The sequence below is a fragment of the Molossus molossus genome, unplaced genomic scaffold, assembly GCF_014108415.1.
Source record: "Molossus molossus isolate mMolMol1 unplaced genomic scaffold, mMolMol1.p scaffold_m16_p_18, whole genome shotgun sequence".
Classification (NCBI taxonomy): domain Eukaryota; kingdom Metazoa; phylum Chordata; class Mammalia; order Chiroptera; family Molossidae; genus Molossus; species Molossus molossus.
Window position 1 is genome coordinate 4310844 of NW_023425353.1, and position 11865 is coordinate 4322708.

The 11865-nt window shown below is 41.6% G+C and overlaps 1 pseudogene; it reads left to right on the plus strand.

Moving 5' to 3' along the window:
• LOC118633508 overlaps nt 1–11366 on the plus strand; it is a 103651-nt pseudogene extending 92285 nt beyond the window's left edge.
• The last annotated feature ends 499 nt before the right edge of the window (nt 11367–11865 follow it).

An 11865-nucleotide genomic window follows, 5' to 3' on the forward strand; every position in this document is an offset into this window, starting at 1 on the left:
AGTTACCCCCAGGACCTGCCGGGTGCTGAAACACCAGAGAGGCCTGTGTGACCCAGCAGGGACTGTGCATTCTAGTTACCCCCAGGACCTGCCGGGTGCTGAAGCACCAGAGAGGCCTGTGCGACGCAGCAGAGACTGTGTGATCCAGTTACCCCCAGGACTTGCAGGGTGCTGAAACACCAGAGAGACCTGTGTGACTCAGTAGGGACTGTGCAATATAGTTACCTGCGGGACCTGCGGAGTGCTGAAGCACCAGAGAGGCCTGTGTGACCCAGCAGGGACTGCATGATCTAGCTACCCATGGGGTTTGTCAGGTGCTGAAGCACCAGAGAGGCATGCGCAACCCAGCAGAAACTGTGCCATCCAGTTACCCGTGGGACATACAGGGTGCTGAAGCACCAGAGAGGCTGTGCGACCCAGCAGGGACTGTGTGATCTACTTACACACGGGGCCTGAGGAGTGCTGAAGCACCAGAGGCCTGTGAGACCCAGCAGCCCATAACATAGGCATAGAGCCGGATCCCCAAAGGGACTGTGCAATCCAGTTACCCACGGGACATGCAGGGTGTGGGGGCACCAGAAAGGTCTGTGTGACACAACTGCATACAAGATAGGCTTAGAGGATGGGAAAATGGAGGCGGAGTGAATAGAAGCTAGGCAGACAATCTCCCAGGACCAAACAGGAATTACAACTAAAATAAAGACAAATCCTCAGAAAAAAGCAATAGAAAAGCATCAGAACAGGACCATATAACCAGGGACACAAAACACTAGGGCTACATTCCAAGGCACTGAGTAACTGAGACTACTAGCCACTAGGAAAAAGCTAGAGAATAACTGAACCTTTCCTGAGCTTGCATATCTACCCAGGAAAATAAGACTTCACAGTGGTGTTTAACGTGGGCCCACCCAGGCACATCCAAACCCAGTAGAGGGAGCCACAAACAGCAGAACACCAACACCCACAGGTAAAATTTGGCAGGCTCCAAAATCCAGAGACATAGTCAAAATGGTGAAACAAAGAAACAAACCCCAAATGAAAGGACAAGAGAACTCTATCGAAGATGAGATCAATGAAATGCAGCTAAGCAAATTTTCAGAAGTAGAGTTCAGAGCGATGATCTTGAGGAAGCTCAACAGCATGAGTGAGGACATCAGCACCATGAGTAAAGATATAGAAACATTGAAAACCAACCAAGTGGAAATGAAAAATGACATAACAGAAATTAAGAACACATTGGAAGGACTAACCAGCAGAGTAGAGGAAGCTGAGGACCATATCAGTGAATTAGAAGATAAGGCTAGAAGAAATCAACCAATCAGAAAACCAAAAGGAAAAAACAATTAAAAAACTGAAAGATAGCTTAAGAGAACTGTGGGACAATTGGAAACGTAATAACATTCGCATCATAGCAATCCCCAAAGAGGAAGAAAATGGGCAAGGGTAAGAGAATTATTTGAAGAAATAGTGACAAAAAACTCTCCTAACTTGGTGAAGGAAGAAGGCATTCAATAAAGAAGCATACAGAGCCCCAAGTAAGAAGAACACAAACAGGCCCACACCAAGACACATAGTAATTAAAATGCCAATAATTAAAGACAAAGAGAGAATCCAAAGGCAGCAAGAGATAAGCAACAGTTTGGCTACAAAGGAAGCCCCATTAGGCTCTCAGCTGACTTCTCAACAGAAACACTACAGGCCAGAAAGGAGTGGCATGAAATAATCAAGGTCATGAAAAACAAGGATCTGAATCCAAGACTACCCTATCCAGTAAGGCTGTCATTCAAAATAGAAGGTCAAATAAACAGCTTTCCAGAAAAAAAAATAAAAATAAAAATGCTAAGGGAATATATTAACACCAAACCAGCACTGCAAGATATGCTAAAAGGATGGCTGTGATTAGTACAAGAAATAGGAGGAAAAATAGAACCACACTAAACAAAAATAGCAATAAATAAGTACATATCAATTATCACCTTGAACGTGAATGGTTTGAATGCTCCAATAAAAAGATATAGATAACTGGATAAGAAAGCACGACTCACATATATGTTGTTTACAAGACACCCACCTCACTACAAAAGACTCACGTAGGTTGAAAGTGAAGGGATAAAAAAAATCTTTCAAGCAAACGGAAAGAAAAAAAAGCTGGGGTAGCAATACTCATATCTGATAAAGTAAATTTCAAAGTGAAGGCCATAACCAGAGACAAAGAAGGCCACTACATAATATTGAAAGGATCTATCCTACAGGAAGATATAACCTTGGGAAACATATATGCACTCAATTTAGGGGCACCAAAATATATTAAAAATATTTTGGAGGACTTCAAAGGAGAAATCAACAGCAATACAATCATAGCAGGGGACTTCAACACCCCGCTGACATCACTGGATAGATCATCTAGACAAAAAATTAACAAGGAAACACAGACTCTAAATGAAGCACTAGATCAAATGGATTTAATAGATATCTACAGAGAATCACACCCCAAAACTGCAGAATTCACATTCTTCTCAAGTGCACATGGGACATTCTCAAAGATAGACCACATGTTAGGACACAAAGCAATTCTCTACAAGTTTAAGAAGATTGAAATCTCATCAAGCCACTGCTCAGACCACAATGGCATGCAACTAGAAATCAATTGCAACAAGAACATGCAAAGACATTTGAATACATGGAGACTAAATAGCACGTTATTGAACAATGAATGGGTTGCCATGGAGATCAAGGAAAAATTAAAAACTTCCTGGAAACCAATGAAAATGAACACACAACAACACAAAAACTATGGGATGCAGCAAAAGCAGTTCTGAGAGGGAAGTTCATAGCACTACAGGCCTACCTCAAGAAGCAAGAAAAATTTCTAATTATCTAACCTCACCACTTAAAGAACTAGAAAGCACACAAAAAGAAAACCCCAGAGCAAGTAGAAGGAAGGAAATACTAAAGATCAGAGCAGAAATAAATGACATGGAGACCAAAAACACAATTCAAAGAATCAATGAAACAAAGAGCTGGTATTTGGAAAAGATAAACAAGATTGAGGGACCCTTAGCTAGACTCATCAAGAAACAAAGAGAGAGAACCCAAATACACAAAATCAGAAATGGAAGAGGAGAAAAAATAACTAACATCACAAAAATAAAAGGATTGTTAACAAATATTATAAACAATTATACAGCAACAAATTCGACTATCTAAGCAAAATAAACACATTTCTAGAAAGACATAGACTCCCAAAACTGAACCAGGAAGAGATAGAAAACTTGAACAGACCAATAACAACAACAAAAAAAAAATGGAAGATGTAATCAAAAATATTCCAGCAAACAAAAGCCCAGGCCTGGACGGCTTCATAAGGGAATTTTACCGAACATTCAAAAAACTAATACCCATTCTCCTCAAACTATTTCAAAAAATTCAAGAAGAAGGAAGACTTCCAAACTCGTTTTATGAGGCCAGCATAATTCGAATTCCAAAGCCAGAAAAAAACACTACAGAGAAAGTAAACTACAGACCAATATTCCTGATGAACATAGATGCCAAAATCCTGAATAAAATACTAGCAAATCGAATCCAGCAATGCATCCAAAAAATTATTCACCATGACCAAGTGGGATTCATCCCAGGGATGCAAGGCTGGTACAATATTTGCAAATCCATAAATGCAATACACCACATAAACAAAATGAAAGATAAAAATCATATGATCATATAAATAGATGCTGGAAAAGCATTTGACAAAATCCAGCACCCATTTCTGATAAAAACGCTCACCAGTGTGGGAATAGAGGTATCATATTTCGACATAATAAAGGCCATATATGAAAGACCTACAGCCAACATCATACTCAATGGGCAAAACTAAAAGCATTTCCCTTAAGAACAGGAACAAGACAAGGATGCTCACTTTTGCTACTCTTATTTAACATAGTACTGAAAGTCTTAGCAATCAGACAGGAAGAAAAAATAAAAGGGATCCAAATTGGAAAGGAGAAAGTGAAACTGTCATTATTTGCAGATGACATGAACCTATACGTAGAAAACCCCAAAGACTCCATCAAAAATTTACTAGACTTCATAAATGAATTTGGCAAAGTAGCAGGATACAAAATTAACATCAAGAAATTGATGGCATTCTTATACACCAATGATGAACTCACAGAAAGAAAAACTAAGAAAACAATCCCATTTACCACTACAGCAAAAATATTAAGATACCTAGGAATAAACTTAACCAAAGAAATAAAGGACCCATTCACAGAAAACTACAAGTCATTGAAAAAAGAAATAGAGGATAATATAAAAAAGTGAAAGCGCATACGTTGTTCATGGATTGGAAGAATTAACATCATTAAATGTCCATATTACCCAAAGCAATCTATAGATTTAATGCAATCCCCATCAAAATACCAATGACATACTTCACAGAACTAGAATAAATACTTCAAAAGTTCATATGGAACCAAAAAAAGACCCTAAATAGACACAGCCATGTTGAAAAAGAAGAACAAAGTAGGAGGGATCACATTACCAGATTTCAGGTTATACTACAAAGCCACTGTAATCAAAACAGCCTGATACTGGCATAAGAACAGGCATATAGACCAGTACAACAGAACAGAGAACCCAGAAATGGACCCAAGACAATATGCTCAATTAATACATGACAAAGGTGGGACAAGCATACAGTGGAGTAAAGACAGCCTCTTTAATAAATGGTGTGGGGAAAATAGGACAACTACATGCAAAAAAAAATGAAACTAGACCATCAACTTACACCATACAGAAGAATAAACTTGAAATGGATAAAAGACTTAAATGTGACTCATGAATTCATAAAAACCCTAGAAGAAACTGTAGGCAACAAAATTTCAGACATCATACGCAGCAGAATTTTCACTGATACATCACCTAAGGCAACAGAAACAAAGGAGAAAATGAACACATGGGACCACATAAAACTCAAAAGCTTTTGCACATCAAAAGATATAATCATCAAAATGGAAAGGCAACCCACTGTATGGGAGAGCATAATTGCCAATGATACATCAGATAAGGGGTTAACTTCCAAAATATGTAGAGTGCTCATACAACTCAACAAAAGGAAGACAAAGAATTCAATTTAAAAAATAGGCAGAGGACCTAAATAGACACCTCTCCAAACAGGACATACAAATGGCTAAGAGACATATGAAGAAATGCTTAACATCACTAATCCTCAGAGAGATGCAAATTAAAACAACAATGAGGTATCACCTCACACCTGTCAGAATGGCCGCCATCAACAAATCATCAAACAACAAGTATTGGCGAGGGTGTGGAGAAAAGGGGACTCTAGCACTGCTGGTGGGAATGCAGACTGGTGCAGCCACTAAGGAAAACAATATGGTGTTACCTCAAAAAATTAAAAATTGAACTGCCCTTTGACCCAGTGATCCCACTTCTAGGAATATACCCTAAGAAACATGAAACATAAGCAGAAAGAATATATGAACCCCATGTTCATAGTAGCACTATTTACAATAGCTATGATCTGCAAACAACCCAAATATCCATCAGTAGATGAATGGATAATAAAGCTGTGGTACATTTACACAATGGAGTACTATGCAGCAATAAGAAAGAAAGATCTCTTATCCTTTGAGACGACACAGAGGGACCTGGAAAGTATTATCCTAAGCGAAACAAGCCAAGCAGAAAAAGACAAATTCCACATGATCTCACTTATTTGTGGAATATAAAGAATATAACAGTCTGAGGAATGAGGTAGTCCCAGAGATGTGGAAGTGGGGTACAGACTGACAATCCCCAGAAGAGGGAGTGGGGGGGGAGATAAACCACAGAACTTATATGCATGTGTGCATGAACAATGGACATGGACAGCAAAGCTGGGGACAGGGTGGGGAGGTTGGGGTGGGGGGAGTCAGTGGGGGAAAGAGGAGAAACATCTGTAACAAAAATAAATGAATTAATTTAAAAAAATAAATGTCTTGCAGATGCTTAAAAAAAAAAAACAATTATCAACAGGTACATGAAAAGATCAATGTCCCTAATCATAGAGGAAACGCAAATCAAAACCACAATGAGATACCACTTCATACCCTTTAGAATATCTATTATCTAAAAAAGATAAGAGATATGTGTCAGCAAGAAAGTAGAGAAAGGTCTGTCCTTGTGCTCAGTTGGTGAGACTATGACTTGGTGCAGCCTTTATGGAAAACATGGAGGTTCATAAAATATTAAAAGTGGAACTACCATGTGATCCAGCAATCTACATCTGGGCTTATATCTGAAGAAATATAATCAGTATCTTGAAGAGATATCCAAATGTCTGTTAGTGGATAAAGAAAATGTATTATATAGAGAGAGTTAAGTTTACCCCCAAGTCATTTCTCACCTCTTCGTGGATGACATTATTCCTGTTGAGAATGCATATTTTAAAAGGACCCACAGCACAAATTGAGTTCTGACATATTCACCTCACTTTGGAATGAGAAATAATGGATATAAACCTTATTGTTTCATACTTGGAACATCACAGATGCACAATAAATTATGGCTGTCATAAATGTTAATAAGATATATGGAGATTTAACAGGATAATTCTGTGGAGCAGTGAGTGTCATGAGATGTTCAGAGACACGCCCCCCTCCTAGGATTTATTTCCCTGCTACAGATCTTTACAAAGGCAATTTTACAATGGACTAAAAACTCTAACAATCCCTCTGGAGATATCACTTCCAAGGAAACCATATTCTCTAAATGTCATTGGTGGGTGCCTTCTGCGTCCCCACCGGTTACCAGTGGAAGTGGAGCTCTTGGGCTGTAACAAGGAAAGGAATTTACTGTGACTTGCATGGGAGGATGAGTGATTTTTATTTTCATGAAATTAAACCCCTGGGTTTTCAATGTCCCACTTCCCTCTGTCCAGACATGGAAAAAGTCCAATCTTGTCTTTTGCAGGGCCAGAATTAAGGCCACTGCCCAGCCTCTGCTCCATATTAAAGCACAGCCCAGTCTAACATCTGGCTAGGTTAGCTTGTATTCCCAGCTGCAGTCCATTGATTTTGGTGTCTGCATGGCCATGGGTCATGCAGCTGCTTAAAGCCACACAGTTGGTGAGTCCAGGTCATGGAGCAAGAGAGCACAAGGAGGAATTCATTCACTTGGGATTATGTATCTCAGGCTTGGGAAGAACCAGAAGCTTTTTCAGAATAACCAATCAGCTTTCCAAACTTTTGCAGTCTTGTTCTGGGGTCCACGTCCTACCAGTGGCCTTTTTTCCAGGCTAGACTGACAGGCAAGCACCTCCCTTACGTGACCCCAACTTCACAGCGCATGTACCCATTTTCCCCTTTGTTCAATCCCTTTCCCCAGTGATTTGCAGGGAATGGATTAGTGGTTCCCTGGGGAGAGTAAAATTGCAGTTTCCTGGTAAAGCTGCCCAGATGGCCATGCTTGTAATGTCTGGCCTCCCCTTTGCGCTCTTCCTATTATTAAAATTAATAATTAGCTAATTATGACAACATAAAGATATTAGCAACATAGCTGTACTTTGCAATACCAGCATATTTGTAAAATTCAAGGGGAAAAAAATCATCTCAGCAAATATGTCAGATAGAATAATCATCTTTGCTTAAACTTATTTTTGGTCAATAACAAACTTATTTGTTTTGCACCCAAAGGCCAGTCTTCATCTTCTTAGCCTAGTGACAGCGAAGCCCCAGAGCCTGAAATGTATGAGAGACTCTTCTGCTTGGCTTTACGCTTTTGCACTGGCATTGACAGTACTGCTCCATCATGTTGGACTATTGGCCAGACTCCCCAGAGAAAGGAGGGCCACTGTATTGTAGCCTCTTAGTGGTCTGACTAAGCAGCCTTCTCAGTAGCAAAACTATAAATTGAACTGTGAGGATGTTAGGAAATTGTGGGCCCCAGGAGGAAATCTCTGGATGATGTCAGAACAATTAGATAGTAAAAGTTGCAGACTCCACGATTATTAACAAACTTTGAGAAACTAATTAAGAAGGGTGAGTACATGCTACCTGACTTACTCAGAGGCATAACTTACCAGTCAAGATTCTTTATCCAGAGATTTCAGGAGTTTCCAACTGGTCTAACACCTGAGGTCTGGGATTGATGACAGTACACATGCAAAAGAAACTAAAAAAAATTATTGTTCTGTGGATACTTCTATTTTAGCTCTCATCTTGTACTTTAATCATTTATCCACATCTCTGTTTTTTCAAATAGCTTGAAGACTCCAAGGTGCAAGACTGTGCTTTATTACCCACTTCATTGCCAGAAACATCATCCTTAGTAACAGCTTGTTATAATTATTATTGTTATTAAACAAATAATGAATTTTTACCACCACTAATAAAGGGGTAGCTACTAATATTTTCTTTAAAAATGTATGCTTTTAAGTCAGGTGGATGAGTTTGAATTTTGACTGTCACTTTTAGCCATGTGACCTGAGACTAATTACAGTATATGTATATGTGCCTCTGTTTCTTCATTTATGAAACGGGAATACGTAGTCTCGGGAGCTGCAGAGCTGAGGGGAAGACTGAGATAACGCCTGAGTTTGACACTGTAATGTGCTCGGCTCTGTGCTTGGCACAGAAAGGTAATAAATAATATCTATTATTACTATTGTCTATTAGTATGATGATAATTGTTAAGAAGTTTCATCTTATAAAGAGACTAGCTTTTAAAAATAGGAAATAAGCTTTAAAATCATACGTGTTCAAATTTCCCTTGAAGGTCCATTAATTATTCTTAAATCAACAGAACTCAGACTCTAGACAAATAAAAAAAACAAGAATTAAGTTCTTTTAGTTTATTTTGCATTTTGGCCATGACTTTTGCATTTTCTCTTCCTGAAGCAGTGGAGACAGAGTCCAGTTTGAAGTGTGGGAGGCTGGGGAAGGGAGCGGAGCTCACCCCTGGAACGTGCTATGCGGAGCACGTTTGTGATGAGATTTCCCTGTGTCGTAGCTTGTGTTTCTGCGAATGCTCATGTTGAAGCAAAATGTTGTCTCAACACACAGAGCAGAAATGGTTCATAAGAGAGTGAAAAATCTGATAGAGAAGGTTGATAAATCAAGTAGGTAGGAAGCTACATGGCCATTTATAGGTCACTCGAGTATTTTGTTACCATCCCCAAGAACCTCAATGACAGAGTTTCCACTGTGTGAAGTAACCATGATTGACTATCCTTGTCTTAAGCTTGGGTGTGAAGTCTCCACCAGCCCTGACATTTCCCTCTCAAGAATGTCAACATGAGCAAATTTAATCATCTCCACCATTTAGATAACATATCTAAAACGTCCCGGGGCACCTGTGTCACTGTGACCACCACACAAGAAACAGGGAGCTGTCTCAGCTTCAGGAAACTGGCCAGTCTGGCCCATCGGACTCCGAGAATTCTAGGAATTGGAGGAAGAGCATGGTGAGGAGCACAGGAAAGCAAACTGGACCTAGGCTCTTTGGAGCCAGAGGCTCGCAAACTGGAGACTCGCACGCCAAATCCAGCCCACAGACATAGTTTGTTCGGTGCACACAGTGTTGAAAATCATTTTAATTGGCTGCCAATATTTAAAAGCAGGAGATATACCCTGGTTGATGGCTCAGTTGGTTGGAGCATTGTCCCATATACCAAAAGGTGTGGGTTTGATTTCAGATCGGGGCACGTAAGAGAGAAAATCAACCAATGTGTCTCTCTCACATCAATGGTTCTCTTTCTCTCTAAAATAAATTAAATATATATATATATATATATATATATATATACACACACACACACACACACACACACACTCAAGTGAGGATTTAGAAAAAACAAATCATCTCTCTCTTAAATTTTGTAGTTTCTGGTTCCCCTTGAAAACTCAGATGTTCTGGCAGTGCTGCGCCTGCGTTCCCACATGGCCCCAGTTGGCTTCAGCGGGTGGCAGCAGTCCCAGTCTGTCCAGCCCTTCCTGCCATGTGCCACCACCCCAGCACTCCCCAGTCTTCTCTTTGCTGTGCTAATGTTAAGTCAGTACACAACTGTCACATTTCCATGTCATTATGGATGTGATGCTATCGCTACACTATACAATGACTGTTTTAGTAAAGAGAAAAATAAAAGGCTCCTACTACCTGTGTTTTTACCCGAAGCAGGGACTACAAGTGATTTTTGGGAGTCTTATACCCATCCCCCTTCAGTTGCACAATGTTCCGCTGGTCCGCACCGATGGGGCACTGCTAGTTTTACGACAGCGAAGCACTATTCGAGTTGGTAAAAAGCCATTGCCCCCAAGCCACCTGAGCACTGCTCGTCTGGTAAGTTGAGAGGGGCAGTTGGGGGTGTGCTCTGTTGTCCTTGTGCCTGCCTCTCTAGGTCATCAGACCTCTGGCAATGTTCACACTGACAGTGAAACCCATGGTGCCCAGGTGGCCCCACCCTGCAACCTCACGACTCTCCCGAGCTCCTGGTCTCGCTAGTGGCACACAGGCTGGGAAAAGTGTAAATTCCTCCCTAGAGATGTTGTTCCCAGGAGGGACTGCAGTGGTGTCTCTAGATTTAGGGAGGAAAGAGCCTGCTACCAGTATTTAACACATGCTTCTGTTTTGTTTCCTCTTCTTCCACCACCCTCAGTTCCCAAAGTGTCATTCAGGATGTCATCGCCTTGGTCCCTGTGCCTGGGAAAACCTTCACAACCCTGTTGCCCAGCCCCGAACTCGCATTTCCCCCGCTAATTCCTTCCTGTTGTTCATGTCTCAAGCTCAGCCGTGGCTCCTCCAGCGCCACCTCTGCAGGCGGATGGGTGTCCCCACAGCACGCCCCTCAGCCCCCAGCCTGTGCATGTCCACTTCCCTGTACACCATTCACCTCCAGCTCACTGTGCTGTTTGTGGCACCCAGCAGAAACTGAAACTGCTCACCGAATGAATGGCTGCCTGAATAAACGGGTCTCGGAGTCCATCGTGGCAGGTGCGCTGTGCACCAAGGCTGACACCGTGGAAGTCGCAGACCCCTCACTCCTCCACCAGCACCAGCGCCTGCTGCTTGGCTCTGCTCGCTGCTGGCAGGGGACTGAGTTTGGGCACTGCAGCCCCACCCTGGATGGAAAGCCAAAGTGCCGAGAGCTTCCCCCCTCCCCCAGGGAAGCCAACGAGGAACTGGTGTGGGAACATAAAACCCCAACTCCTTTTCCTCCAGGTGGGATCAAGCCGGAGGTGCAGTTTCCGCTCCAGAGCTCCCTGCAGATTCTCGCTGCGGCTGCGGCTGGGCCTACGCTGTCACCCGAACCTGGCCTTGATCCCTTTCCTGTGCGCCTTCCCCGCTCCCTGCTGTGTCTCATCAGATAACCCAATCCTTGGCTCGGGCCTGCTTCTGGGATAATCTATTAAGAAAATCGGCAGATGTGCACATAGCAAGCACCTCCTGTGGTTAGAACCTCATTGTCAGGTAATACCAAGAAGGATGACTTCTTCTTCATTCCCCTTGGCCCACATCTTTGGGGACACAGCAGTACTAAAAACAGTGGGCCCTCAGTGATTCCATTTGATCCAGCACTTACTTATTTGAGCATTTTCCGAATAGAAACTTAGCACAACAGTGTGTAACCCATTAAAAAAAAAAAGTAGGAAATCAATAACATTTTCTTTGAAGTCCTAGAGAAGGTGCCAACTCCAGAGTTCTGTGGACGACTCTTTGGTGAGACATTCACAAACTATAACTACATGGTTTTCCCAGGGACCAAAACAGAGGTGTTATTTGGAAAGGTTAGTAATGGAGTCCTGATCCTGGGAGTCTTAATAGAGGAAACCATTGATTTTCCCATTAATATTTTAACCTGCTTGAAAG